Source organism: Anomaloglossus baeobatrachus, chromosome 4, assembly GCF_048569485.1.
Source record: "Anomaloglossus baeobatrachus isolate aAnoBae1 chromosome 4, aAnoBae1.hap1, whole genome shotgun sequence".
Taxonomy (NCBI): domain Eukaryota; kingdom Metazoa; phylum Chordata; class Amphibia; order Anura; family Aromobatidae; genus Anomaloglossus; species Anomaloglossus baeobatrachus.
The window spans coordinates 336452926-336466331 of record NC_134356.1 but is presented as its reverse complement, the minus strand read 5'-3'; the positions used below and the strand labels follow the sequence as shown (position 1 = coordinate 336466331).

At 47.9% G+C, this 13406-nt stretch overlaps 1 protein-coding gene across 1 annotated transcript in view; it reads left to right on the top strand.

Annotated features, from left to right (window-relative positions):
- The window catches only part of FAM3C (FAM3 metabolism regulating signaling molecule C), a 116042-nt gene that overhangs the window by 9502 nt on the left and 93134 nt on the right, over positions 1-13406 (top strand). Inside the window, exon 2 of the mRNA XM_075345049.1 lies at positions 490-572. The gene's annotated coding sequence lies outside the window, so the exon portion shown is untranslated. The remainder of the gene's footprint in view (positions 1-489; positions 573-13406) is intronic.

The window sequence follows — 13406 nt, the reverse complement described above, 5'->3', positions numbered from 1 at the left end:
CTGTGTATGAAGCTGACGGAGAGTTCAGCTCTGCTCATGTCCGTCTGTCCCATACACATGACTGGAGTGGATGGAGCATGTGCACTACTGCTCCCTGCACTGTGTATGAAGCTGACGGAGAGTGCAGCTCTGCTCATGTCCGTCTGTCTCATACACATGACTGGAGCGGATGGAGCATGTGCACTACTGCTCCCTGCACTGTGTATGAAGCTGACGGAGAGTGCAGCTCTGCTCATGTCCGTCTGTCTCATACACCTGACTGGAGCGGCAGCGGACATGCTCGACTCCTGTTTTCATGACTGAGGGTGTCTTGGTGATTTAAGAGTGAACAATCCCATAAAGAACTATAGGATCAGTTCTTGGATCAGTTTCCTCCACCCCTTCACTGCCATGCTAATGACCACAGAAGCCTTATTGGTGGAAACAAGGCCTTGGTTATATGGAGGGGAACATTTGTTAACGGATTTATTGTTCTGACTTTCCCCACAGCATACAAAGGGACAAGTCACCGCTCCGACTGGGTGGAATATTACCTTCTCCTCCCCTGGCTCTGACTTTGTGGACCTAACGAGGTAAGGACATATTTGCATACTTTTCCAGTTCACATAAGTTGCTGATACATTCCTTGAGTTCCTCACCTTTGTGTTTAGTTCCCTCGCTGTATAGTTCCACCTCTATTGTCCATTCAGAATGTATCCGATAACTCCTAGAATGGGTCAGTACTGCAGACAAGTGCCCGATCTATAGCAGGCGCCCGATCTATAGCAGGCGCCCGTACAGACGTCTCTTCCATAATCACACCTTTATTATGGGTCATTCCTGAAAGGGAACCTGTCAAGTCCCCTATGCCCTCCAAGCCCGCAGCCTTTACAGTTACATGTCAAAAATAGCTTCTTAACCAGCCCTGTATAGCATAATAATAATAAAAAAAGGATTTATTATTTTTCATATGCTAATTAGGCCTGTGACTAGTCAAAGGAGCGAGGGTTCCCCACACTAGTCAGGCCTCCTTCCATGTTATTATGCCCCTGTGGGGGTGATAACATAATTTCCACGAGGTGGCGTTACTGCAGCACCTTGAAATCTTGCACATGCGCACAGCTCATGTCAGCATAGTCTGTGTGCCTCCAAAGCTGAGTGTACGTGTCCCGGCTTCAGAGAAGACCACGGCACATGATTTGGAGGTGCAGAAGCTGTATATCCCATCATGTGCAGTGTGTCTCTCTGAAGCCAGGAGGTGTACACTCAGCTTCAGAGGTGCACTGCACATGATTGGAGGTGCAGAAGCTGTATATCCCATCATGTGCAGTGTGTCTCTCTGAAGCCAGGAGGTGTACACTCAGCTTCAGAGGTGCACTGCACATGATTGGAGGTGCAGAAGCTGTATATCCCATCATGTGCAGTGTGTCTCTCTGAAGCCAGGAGGTGTACACTCAGCTTCAGAGGTGCACTGCACATGATTGGAGGTGCAGAAGCTGTATATCCCATCATGTGCAGTGTGTCTCTCTGAAGCCAGGAGGTGTACACTCAGCTTCAGAGGTGCACTGCACATGATTGGAGGTGCAGAAGCTGTATATCCCATCATGCGCAGTGTCTCTCTGAAGCCAGGAGGTGTACACTCAGCTTCAGAGGTGCACTGCACATGATGGGATATACAGCTTCTGCACCTCCAATCATGTGCAGTGCACCTCTGAAGATGAGTGTACACTGCCTGGCTTCAGAGAGACACTGCGCATGATGGGATATACAGCTTCTGCACTTCAATCATGTGCAGTGCACCTCTGAAGCTGAGTGTACACCTCCTGGCTTCAGAGAGACACACTGCGCATGATCGGATTTACAGCTTCTGCACCTCCAATCATGTGCAGTGCACCTCTGAAGCTGAGTGTACACTGCCTGACTTCTGAGAGAGACACTGCGCATGATCGGATATACAGCTTCTGCCCCTCCAATCATGTGCAGTGCACCTCTGAAGCTGAGTGTACACCTCCTGGCTTCAGAGAGACACACTGCACATGATGGGATATACAGCTTCTGCCCCTCCAATCATGTGCAGTGTGTCTCTCTGAAGCCAGGAGGTGTACACTCAGCTTCAGAGGTGCACTGCACATGATTGGAGGGGCAGAAGCTGTATATCCCATCATGTGCAGTGTGTCTCTCTGAAGCCAGGAGGTGTACACTCAGCTTCAGAGGTGCACTGCACATGATTGGAGGGGCAGAAGCTGTATATCCGATCATGCGCAGTGTGTCTCTCAGAAGTCAGGCAGTGTACACTCAGCTTCAGAGGTGCACTGCACATGATTGGAGGTGCAGAAGCTGTAAATCCGATCATGCGCAGTGTGTCTCTCTGAAGCCAGGAGGTGTACACTCAGCCTCAGAGGTGCACTGCACATGATTGAAGTGCAGAAGCTGTATATCCCATCATGCGCAGTGTCTCTCTGAAGCCAGGCAGTGTACACTCATCTTCAGAGGTGCACTGCACATGATTGGAGGTGCAGAAGCTGTATATCCGATCATGCGCAGTTTGTCTCTCTGAAGCCAGGAGGTGTACACTCAGCTTCAGAGGTGCACTGCACATGATTGAAGTGCAGAAGCTGTATATCCCATCATGCGCAGTGTCTCTCTGAAGCCAGGCAGTGTACACTCCTCTTCAGAGGTGCACTGCACATGATTGGAGGTGCAGAAGCTGTATATCCGATCATGCGCAGTGTGTCTCTCTGAAGCCAGGAGGTGTACACTCAGCTTCAGAGGTGCACTGCACATGATTGAAGTGCAGAAGCTGTATATCCCATCATGCGCAGTGTCTCTCTGAAGCCAGGCAGTGTACACTCCTCTTCAGAGGTGCACTGCACATGATTGGAGGTGCAGAAGCTGTATATCCGATCATGCGCAGTGTGTCTCTCTGAAGCCAGGAGGTGTACACTCAGCTTCAGAGGTGCACTGCACATGATTGGAGGTGCAGAAGCTGTATATCCGATCATGCGCAGTGTCTCTCTGAAGCCGGGAAGTGTACACTCATCTTCAGAGGTGCACTGCACATGATTGGAGGTGCAGAAGCTGTACATCCGATCATGCCAGAGCACTTCTCTGAAGCCAGGAGGTGTAGACACACTGATGCTGCTGACATGAGCCGTCCACATGCACAAAATTTCCAGGTGCTGCGGTGACGCCACCTCCTGTAGATCATGCTATCACACCCACAGGGGCAGGATAACATGGAAAGAGGGCCGATTAGTGTGGAGAACTAATTCCCGTTCAACTAATCAAAGGTCTAATTCGCATATGAAAAACAAAGGTAATAAATGCTTTTTTTTTAAGTTTGATTTTAAAGAATTATGTTATACAGGGCTGGTTAGGAAGGGAAGTATGACCTAAATGCTGCTAGCGGGAGGACAAAAGAGACCTGACCGGTTCCATTTAATGCAAACTCATAAATGCAGTGAATTCATTGCGTAAGGGGTACTTCTCACATAGCAAGATCGCTAGAGAGATCGCTGCTGAGTAACGTTTTTTGTGATGCAGCAGTGACCTCATTAGTGATCTCGCTGTGTGTGACACTGAGCAGTGATCTGGCCCCTGCTGTGAAATCGCTGCTCGTTACACACAGTGCTGGTTAATTTTTTGCTCGTTGCTCTCCCGTTGTGAAGCAAACATCGCTGTGTGTAACAACGAGAGAGCAACGATCTGAATGTGCAGGGAGCCGGCTTCTGGCAGCCTTCGGTAAGCTGTAACCAAGGTAAATATCGGGTAACCAAGCGAAGTCCTTTGCTTGGTTACCCGATATTTACCTTGGTTACTAGCGTCCGCCGCTCTCAGGCTGCCAGTGCCGGGTCCCTGCACATGTAGCCGGAGTACACATCGGGTAAATAAGCAAAGCGGTTTGCTTATTAACCCGATGTGTACTCTGGCTAGGAGTGCAGGGAGCCAGCGCTAAGCAGTGTGCGCTGGTAACCAAGATAAATATCGGGTAACCAAGGGAAGTGCTTTGCTTGGTTACTCGATATTTACCTTAGTTACCAAGCACAGCATCGCTACCACGCGTTGCTGCTGGTTGGGGGCTGATCACTGGTCGCTGGTGAGATCTGCCTGATTGAAAGCTCCCCAGCGACCATGTTGCGACGCACCAGCGATCCTGACCAGGTCGGATCGCTGGTGGGTTCGGTGGAGCGTCGCTAAAGTGTGATGGTACCCTTAAGACCCCTGTTATCATCTGCTATCTCCACTGATATGCTTCTCATTTCCATCCATTATCAGAAGTGTGACACTGGTGTAACCAGACGCCAACACAGCAGTCCATTGTTGGCCATTTTTTATGCTGTCAATGAAAATGCTGCTGTTCATATATCAACATGATAATCTCTTCTGACTTTTCTGCAGGAGACAACACTTGTGGAAAGTGGGGTTAGTGCTAATTTGGAAACTTCATCAAAGTAAAATATTGTGCACTACATAAGGACAGCATATTACATATACAGATTACTGCCCCTAATAGTCAAAATAGCACAAAAAAGTGCTTACTGGTTAATTGTAGCCCTGAGAGAATCCACCCGACAGGCGAGAACGAGTCCAGTGCATTCATAGTGTTCTCCACCCATTAGACTGCTGATTGACAGGTTGCATATGGTGAAGGAGGCGCTATTAAAACTACACCTGGCTCATCACTGGGAGTTCGCCATGTTCCACCAAGATCCTATTAGTCAACTTTTTTTTTTTGTTTTGTTACCTCTTGGCTACTAGAAGTGATGACCTGTACCTAATGTAGGATTATGTGTTCAGATGACAATTCTGGCATACATTTTTTGAAAGGTTGCAAATTTAGGCACCACTAGGAATAGCGCCTAAATTTTGCGACATTTGGTGTTTGCCCATCAGTTTCTCACAGCTCTGCCAAGATGGGTGTTACTGGTACAGGGTGTGGCAGGGTGGGATGCTATGGCTCTTCTAATTCATGATGAGCTGTGGTGTTTTGCACTCAAGAAATCTCACTTCACTATGTGACTGGAGTGAGGTTTCTGCCATAGCGCACCCAGGCTCATGCCTCTCGTCAGACGCTCCTGATTTATGAAGAGGCTTATACCTCTTGATGAATCAGGAGCATTGGTCTCCAGCACGCCTCCTCATCTTGATGAACTGGGCCCTAAAGGCCCCGTTACATGCAACAACATCACTAACGAGATGTCGTTGGGGTCACGGAACTCGTGACACACATTCGGCCTCGTTGGCAACGTCGTTGCGTGTGACACGTACGAGCGACCGCTAACGATGCAAAATACTCACCAAATCGTTGATTGTTGACACGTCGTCCATTTCCCAAATATCGTTGCAGGACGCAGGTTGTTCGTCGTTCCTGAGGCAGCACACATCGCTACGTGTGACACCCCAGGAACGACGAACAACACCGTACCTGCGTCCTCCAGCAACGAGGTGGGCGTGACTTTCATGCGGCTTCTCTCCGCCCCTCTGCTTTAATTGGACGCCTGCTGTGTGACGTCGCTGTGACTCCGCACGAACCGCCCCCTTAGAAAAGAGGTTGGTCGCCGGCCACAGCGACGTTGCTAGGAAGGTAAGTATCTGTGACGGGTACTAGTGATTTTGTACACCACCAGCAGCGATTTGCCCGTGACGCACAAACGACGGGGGCGGGTGCTTTCACCAGTGACATCGCTAACGATGTCGCAGCGTGTAAAGCCCCGTTTAGTCTGCAGATAAATATCACTTTTTCTGATTACAGGTGGCCTTTAACTTGAATGTAGTCTTTTACAGAATGCTGAATGACCAAAAGGAATACTGGTCATTGTACTGTCTGCGTATACTGACTGTGAACAGTCTTCTGAACCCGGCCTGCGTCTGCTTTCACAGCTACATTGCATCAGTATTTGTAGGCCGAGCCCCGCAGTAGGTTTGAAGCAAAGTAGTGCAAATTCTCACATTTTACATTTCCCCTGTTACTGTTAGCAGCGGGCCAAAAATAGAAGTGGAACTTACACAGAAGCGTAGTACAATGGACAAACTTGCTAGTTTTCTGTGTTTTTTAACCCACTCCTGCATTTGGCATGTATGAAAGGCCTTTACATGGTTTGAGAGCTGCGGTATTTGTCGTCCTGAAATTCTAGGCCAATCAAGCTTCCAAAACTTCACCTCCACATTGCTGTTCTTGTTATACCGTGTCTTGAAAAAGTATTTAGACCATATTTTTCATTTTGTAAGACGCACCTCAAATTTAGAGATAAAAAGGTTAAAAAAAAAAAAAGGGGGGGTGGGGTTACGTCTTATTTTTTTTTTTTTTTTAAATCAGATACTTTTTTTTATTAAAACAGAATACATACAACAGAATAACAAATCGGCATCCAAATTAAGTTTATCACATCTATTACCCCTTTAACTCCCCCTCCCCCACCCCGGCAGCAACACTTCTCCCCGATACTATATCCCATTTAGTACACACTTAGAATACCCTCCAACTGCAGTATATCAACCATCCCGTTCACCCCAATGTGCAGGAGGAACAACTAGTAACACAAATAAAACAAAACACACACACATCAGAGGTCTCCGACGCTATCCCGGTCCCAAATCAGTTTACTGGTCCATCACTCATCCTATTCACATTGCAGCCAAGGAGACCATAGCTTCTCAAACATTTTAACATTCCCCCTTCTTTCATACACTCCCTGTTCCAGCTGAAGTATACATTTCACCCTTTTAATGTACTCTCCCTGGCCGGGGGGTCTTTTTTAATCCAGGACCTGGCGATCAGCTTTCTTGCTGCATACAGCAGCCTAGCAATGGCAATTTTGATAGTATTTTCCACCCCAAGCTCCTCAACATATCCCAATATGCATAGCAATGGTTCCCTGGGAAGGACACACCCATATGCTCTTCCTATCTTGTGGATAACCTTAGTCCAAAAGGAGACCAGTCTCTGACAAGACCACATCATATGAAAAATACCTGCGTCAGATCCCCGACACCTTGGACACTCCGAATTCCTTTTCAACCCCATTTTAAACATCAGTAAAGGAGACCTATATACTCGGTGTATCACGTATAGGTGAGACAGTCTGGCTGGTTCGCTCATGGAAAGTTTAGGGACATACTCCAGGATACTCTCCCACACCTCCTCCGTTATCAGCCCAACTTCCTCCTCCCATTTAGATTGTTTTAATTGGGTAGTCAAAAAGAAAGGTATGTAGTATATCTTTATACGTGCCAGAAATGATCCCTTTAGTGCTTCCTCCGCCCTTACACACATACTCCAGTACCAGGTCAGTCTGTATGGCCACACTTCGTTTAGCCGCTTGGGCTGCAATCGCATGTTTTAATTGACTGTAGTGAAGCCAGCCAGACGCTGGTAACTGAAACTCACTCTGTAACTGTGGGAACGATTTCAGAATTCCTCCATCCAATATCTGATGCATGTATATTACACCCTTGCGTCTCCATTCCTCAATATTCCCCATTTTCTGAATCTCCGGGAGATTACTGTTATCCCAGATAGGTGTAAACTTGGTTAACCGGGTCACCCCTCTCACCCTTTTCAGCCTATCCCAGGTCTTGTTTATAAGTGCCATTGTTGGAGACGTTCCACCCAAGATCCCCACCGCACCATCCTCTAGTCCCATTTCCAATGGACTTCTACCCACTATGTATTCCAGCACTTTTTTAATGCCCCCATCTTTCTCTCGATCAGACCAGCCCCTGAGGTGTTGACGTTGCGCCGCCATATAATACAATTCCGGATTTGGGATTGCTAGACCCCCTCATCTTTCGGCCTTTGTAAAGTCTCTAATCGCACCCTAGGCTGCTTTTTACCCCACACTAGGTCCCTAAACAGCGAGTTTATCCCTTTAAATCTTTTCTTTGAAATACAAACGGGCATGATGCAGTATGTATAGGAGTTTAGGCATTACTACCATCTTTAGTTAATTAACCCTTCCAACAACTGACAAATGTAGCTTGTTCCAGGCATCCACTTTGGCTCTCAATTTTTTAAGAAGCGGCCATAAGTTCACCTGTATGTATTTTTCTACTGTTAGAGATATCTGGATACCTAGATATTTAAATTCGTCCACACTCTTCAATTTGTTAGCCCCAGTATCATCATTTGTCCAGGTTACTTCCCCATCCACTTTAAAGAGGCTCGATTTAGACCAATTAATGGTCAGTCCTGAAACTTCTCCAAAGTTCTCTATTATCTGCATGGCATGATCCAATGAGGCTGACGGATCCCCCAAGAAAAGTAATAAATCGTCAGCATAAAGAGCTATTTTCTCCTCTAAATGCCCATACCTAAATCCATGGATCTCCTTCGATTTCCTAATGGCCGCCGCCAGAGGCTCTATTGCAATAGCAAATAGGAGTGGCGATAGTGGGCAGCCCTGTCTCGTTCCCCGGTGCAACTCAAATGCTGAGGAGGTCATACCGTTAACTCTAACTTTAGCAGTAGGCCTATTATACAACAGCTGCACCCACTTTACAAACCGTGGGCCAAAACCCATATGCTGCAACACTTTCCACAGATACCCCCACTCTACATTATCGAATGCTTTCTGAACATCTAGCGAAGCGATCACCCTCCGGCCAGGGTTGTCAGGCGGCAACTGTAGATTAAGATATAATCTCCTGATATTAGGAGCTGTCGACCTATTGGCCATGAACCCTGATTGGTCCATATGTATTAGGTTAGATATAACTCCAGTCAGCCGGTTTGACAACACCTTAAAGGGGTGCTTCACACATAGTGAGATCGCTACCGAAATCGCTGCTACGTCACGGTTTTGGTGACGCAACAGTGACCTCATTAGCGATCTCGCTGTGTGTGACACTGAGCAGCGGTCTGGCCCCTGCTGTGAGATCACTGCTCGTTACACACAGCCCTGGTTCGTTTTCTTCAAAGGCGCTCTCCTGCTGTGACACACACATCGCTGTGTGTGACAGCGAGAGAGCGACGAAATGAAGTGAGCAGGGAGCAGGAGCCGGCATCTGGCAGCTGCGGTAAGCTGTAACCAAGATAAACATCGGGTAACCAAGGGAAGCCCTTTCCCTGGTTATTCGATATTTACCTTCGTTACCAGCCTCCGCCGCTCTCGCTGCCAGTGCCGGCTCCCTGCTCTCTGCACATGTAGCTGCAGTACACATCAGGTAATTAACCTGATGTGTACTGTAGCTAGGAGTGCAGGGAGCCAGCGCTAAGCAGTGTGCGCGGCTCCCTGCTCTCTGCACATGTAGCTGCAGTACACATCAGGTAATTAACCCGATGTGTACTGTAGCTAGGAGTGCAGGGAGCCAGCGCTAAGCGGTGTGCGCGGCTCCCTGCTCTCTGCACTGTGACATGTAGCTGCAGTACACATCGGGTAATTAACCCGATGTGTACTGTAGCTAGGAGAGCAAGGAGCCAGCGCTAAGCAGTGTGCGCGGCTCCCTGCTATCTGCACATGTAGCTGTAGTACACATCGGGTTAATGAACCCGATGTGTACTGTAGCTAGTAGAGCAAGGAGCCAGTGCTAAGCAGTGTGCGCGGCTCCCTGCTCTCTGCACATGCAGCGATCATAACAGCGACTTACAAGGTCGCTGTTGCGTCACAGAAAATGGTGATGTAACAGCGACGTCGTTGTCACTGTCGCTATGTGTGAACCCAGCCTTAGCCAGTCACGTCCGCTGTTAATAACGAGATTGGTCTATGAGTCTGGAAGCCTCGGATTTTTATCCTCCTTAGGAATTACTACTATTATTGCTTCTCTCATAGATTCAGGCAATACACCTTCCCCCTCCGCCACCTCAAAGACTTTCAATAGTCTCCAATGAGTCTCCAGACTCCAATGAGTCCACCTCTTCCACCCTCATCTCTCCGCTAGAAGAATATAGCGTGCGATAGAAATCTTTAAAGACCCCAAGGATGTCCTCAACCTCAGTGACCTGTGTCCCCTCCACCGTGTCCATACCATGCAGAAATGAACTACTCCTTTGAGCTGCAGCTATGACCGATAATAGATGACCAACTTTTTCTCCCTCCTTATAAAAATGCAATTTTTGGAATGCCTTCTTCCTTACCGCCTTCTCCAAAAGCATCTTATTAACCTGTTCATGCGCCTGTCTAAGATTTTGCTTCGCGTCCGTAGTATTTCTCTGAATTGCTTCCAGCTCTGCCTTATTTAAGGCCTCCAGGCTATCTTTCTCATCCTGCCTCGTCTGTGTTTTACGTTTACAGATATCCCTGAACAGGAGCCCCCTGAGGTATGCCTTCAGCGCATCCCATACCACCATGGGACCAGTGCTACCCTCTTTGTGGATAAAGAATTCCCCGAGATCCCGTTCTATATTTCCCATATTAATATGACGGATCCATGCTGCATGAAGCTTCCACTCTCCCCTCCTTCCCCCTGTCAGGGTCCCCCGTCGTATGGACACTAGAATCGGGCTATGATCTGAAATCACTCTTGTCAGATATTGCACTTCGCCTATCATTGCGTCCATCAGATCACTAGCTAGAGCCATGTCAATGCGGGACAGAGTGTTATGTGAAGCCGAATAACAAGAGAAGCAGGATACCCTCCCATTCCTCACTCGCCAGGCATCCACCATTCCAAGTTCCCCAATAAGAGTGCCAAACAAAGTCATACAACTATCCTGGATACCTGGAGGTCTACTACTCCTATCCCAGTACAGATCTATCACATTATTGAAGTCCCCCACCAGTAAAAAAGGGATTACTCCCCCCTTCTCAGAGAACTCCCTTATCTCCCTTAGTTTGGTGCACATATATGGAGGTGGTATATATATTGCAGCTATACACATGAGTCTGCCAAATATTTTACACTTGACGGCCACACACTGTCCCTCTTTATCCACATACACGTCTATCTCTTCATATTGCACACAGTTATGGATCAGCAGTGATACACCCCTTACATAGTTGGAAAAGGTGGAATGATAGGCCTTCTGCACCCATCTCCTATTTAAAACATGTGTTGTCTCCTTTGTTAGATCCGTTTCTAGTAGACATATTACTGACGGGTTCTGGTCTTGAACATATTTAATTTATTGCCGCTCTCCTAGACCTATCTGATAACCCTCTAATATTCCAACTCAACACCTTAATTCTATCCCCCATTATCCCACCCAGTAAAACCATCAAACCTTGTAGTATCTCCCCATGCTGCCTCTACCCTACCCCTTTACCCCCTCCCCCCTACTCCCCTCCCCTCCTGCTCCCCACCACTTCCTGTTTTTGAGTACTCCCGTGAAGCATTGGGTTTTCCAAACCTGGTCCATTATCCCTACTAAATCCCCCCCCCCACCTCCCTCGCCTTCCCCTCTTAGACACATTTTAAAACTCGTCCCTTTTCCAACAATTCTCCACTCCCACCCTTTCTATGTATAATCATATTCCACTCAACCAATATAACAGTAAAATGGCGAACAGTAATTAAACTGGAATCTCAAATTGTAAACACCACCACTGCGCCTAATTAGGCAGTCCCCATGTCCTGCGAAGCTCACATCAAACCCTTCGCATTCCCCCTGCATACTACCTCAATCCCAAAGGGAAGGAGGAAAAAAAGGGGGGAGAAAAGAAAGAAAAAAACAAGGGTCCCCTGTAAACTCCTAAGGATGTCGTAGAGCCTCAGCCGGCCTTCTCCAACACACTGCAGATTTAGACAGTCAGCTCATTCCTTCAAACGGATCCGCTTTTCGTTTGCGTCCAACCACTGCTTGGCTTCCTCCAGAGTTGTAAAAAAGTGCACCCGCTCCAACGCCGTCACTCTTAGCTTTGCCGGAAACCTCATTGAGTATTGCACCCCAATCTCTCACAGGCGCCTCTTTACTCCAGTAAAAGTCATACGTAGCTTTTGAACAGAAATGGAGTAGTCCGGGTATATGGAAATTCTCTGGCCGTCAATCATAAGATCCTCCATGTCTGTTGCCTTTCGCAGTATAGTGTCCCTGTAGTTGAGGAGCTTGACTAGGATAGTGCGAGGGCCCCTGCCTGCTGGTTGTGGCTGCATCGGGACTCTGTGTTCACGTTCCATGGCATAGAGCTTGGATAAGACATTAGCACAAATTTTCCCCCTGAGCCAGTCTTCTACATATTCAGTGGGGTTTCTTCCTTCCATTTTCTCAGGGATGCCGACAATCCTGATGTTGTTCCTTCTAGAGCGATTCTCTAAATCATCATTTTTTGCCATGATTTCAGCTATCTGCTGTGCAAATGTTTTTTCAGACTTTTGTAGTTTTGTAATATGATCCTCTGTTATCCCCACTCTTTCCTCCACAGCTCCTGTTCTCAGGTCTGCTTTTTTGAGGTCTTTCTTAATGCCAGCAACCTCTGCCTGTAATCCCTTTAACTTGCTTTGTCAGGGTAGTCAGAGCTTCTTTACAAAAAGACACCACTGCAAAAACGTCCTTTAAAGTGGGGTTTTCTGTAGCCTCCTCTGCACTATGTGCTTTCTCCACCTCTCCTGTATTATCTTGCTGCTCTTCACCATCCCCCATCTCATCAGAGCTGGCATTGTCTTCCCCCTCCTCTCCTTTCTTACCTCTGTTATCTATATGCTGAAGTGATTTCTCTGGAGTCCAGGCAAACACTTCCAGCCTTGCAGCGATCTGCATCCTCTGCTGACAGGCTGCATTAACTTTCTCAGCTTCCTGCCTTATCATGGCACCATCTTGAGAGCTGGGGATTTTCCCGCCTCAAGTATCTTTTTGCCTGCGACGGACCATGGCACCGCTCTGCATCCACCAGACTCACCCCAGACAAGTCCTCACCACCTTCTCTTCCAGACAGCCGGCTGAGGCAGTGATAACAGCGGTGTTCAGGTATTTAGCATGGGTGTTTGCAGGAGAGCTCCACAGACATGTCTCCTCACATTGCCGTCCAGGCCACGCCCTGGGGGTACATCTTATACTCCAGTGGTGAATTACTGGAGGGGGGGGGCAGCATTAAAGGTGGAGTGAAGTCACAGGAGGCAGGGACGGTGCTGGAGTGGGGCTATGGTGGGGGCTGTGCTGGCTGCGAGCACCATGCTGGATGTGTTGAGCAGGGCGGTGCAGCGGGTTTCACAGATGTTCTGTAGGCGGTGCGGGCTTCAAAGAAATGTTGCCCAGAGTCAGAGTATGCGCAGATTAAGCTCCATTTGCACACACACTGACTCCGGGCACCATTATTTGAAGCCCGCACCACCAACAGAGCATCTCGCCCACCGCACTACCCTGCTCCGCACAACCCTCACCGCAGCCAGCACAGTGCCCATTCTCCACCTCCCAGTAAGCTACTTTCGCATTATAAGACGCACCCCTCATATTTCTCCCAAATTTTTGGGAGGAAAATTACGTCTTATGACCATAAAAATATGGTACTTCGTGAACGTTTTCTCATTTCACCGACAAACAAATTTATTTTATTGCC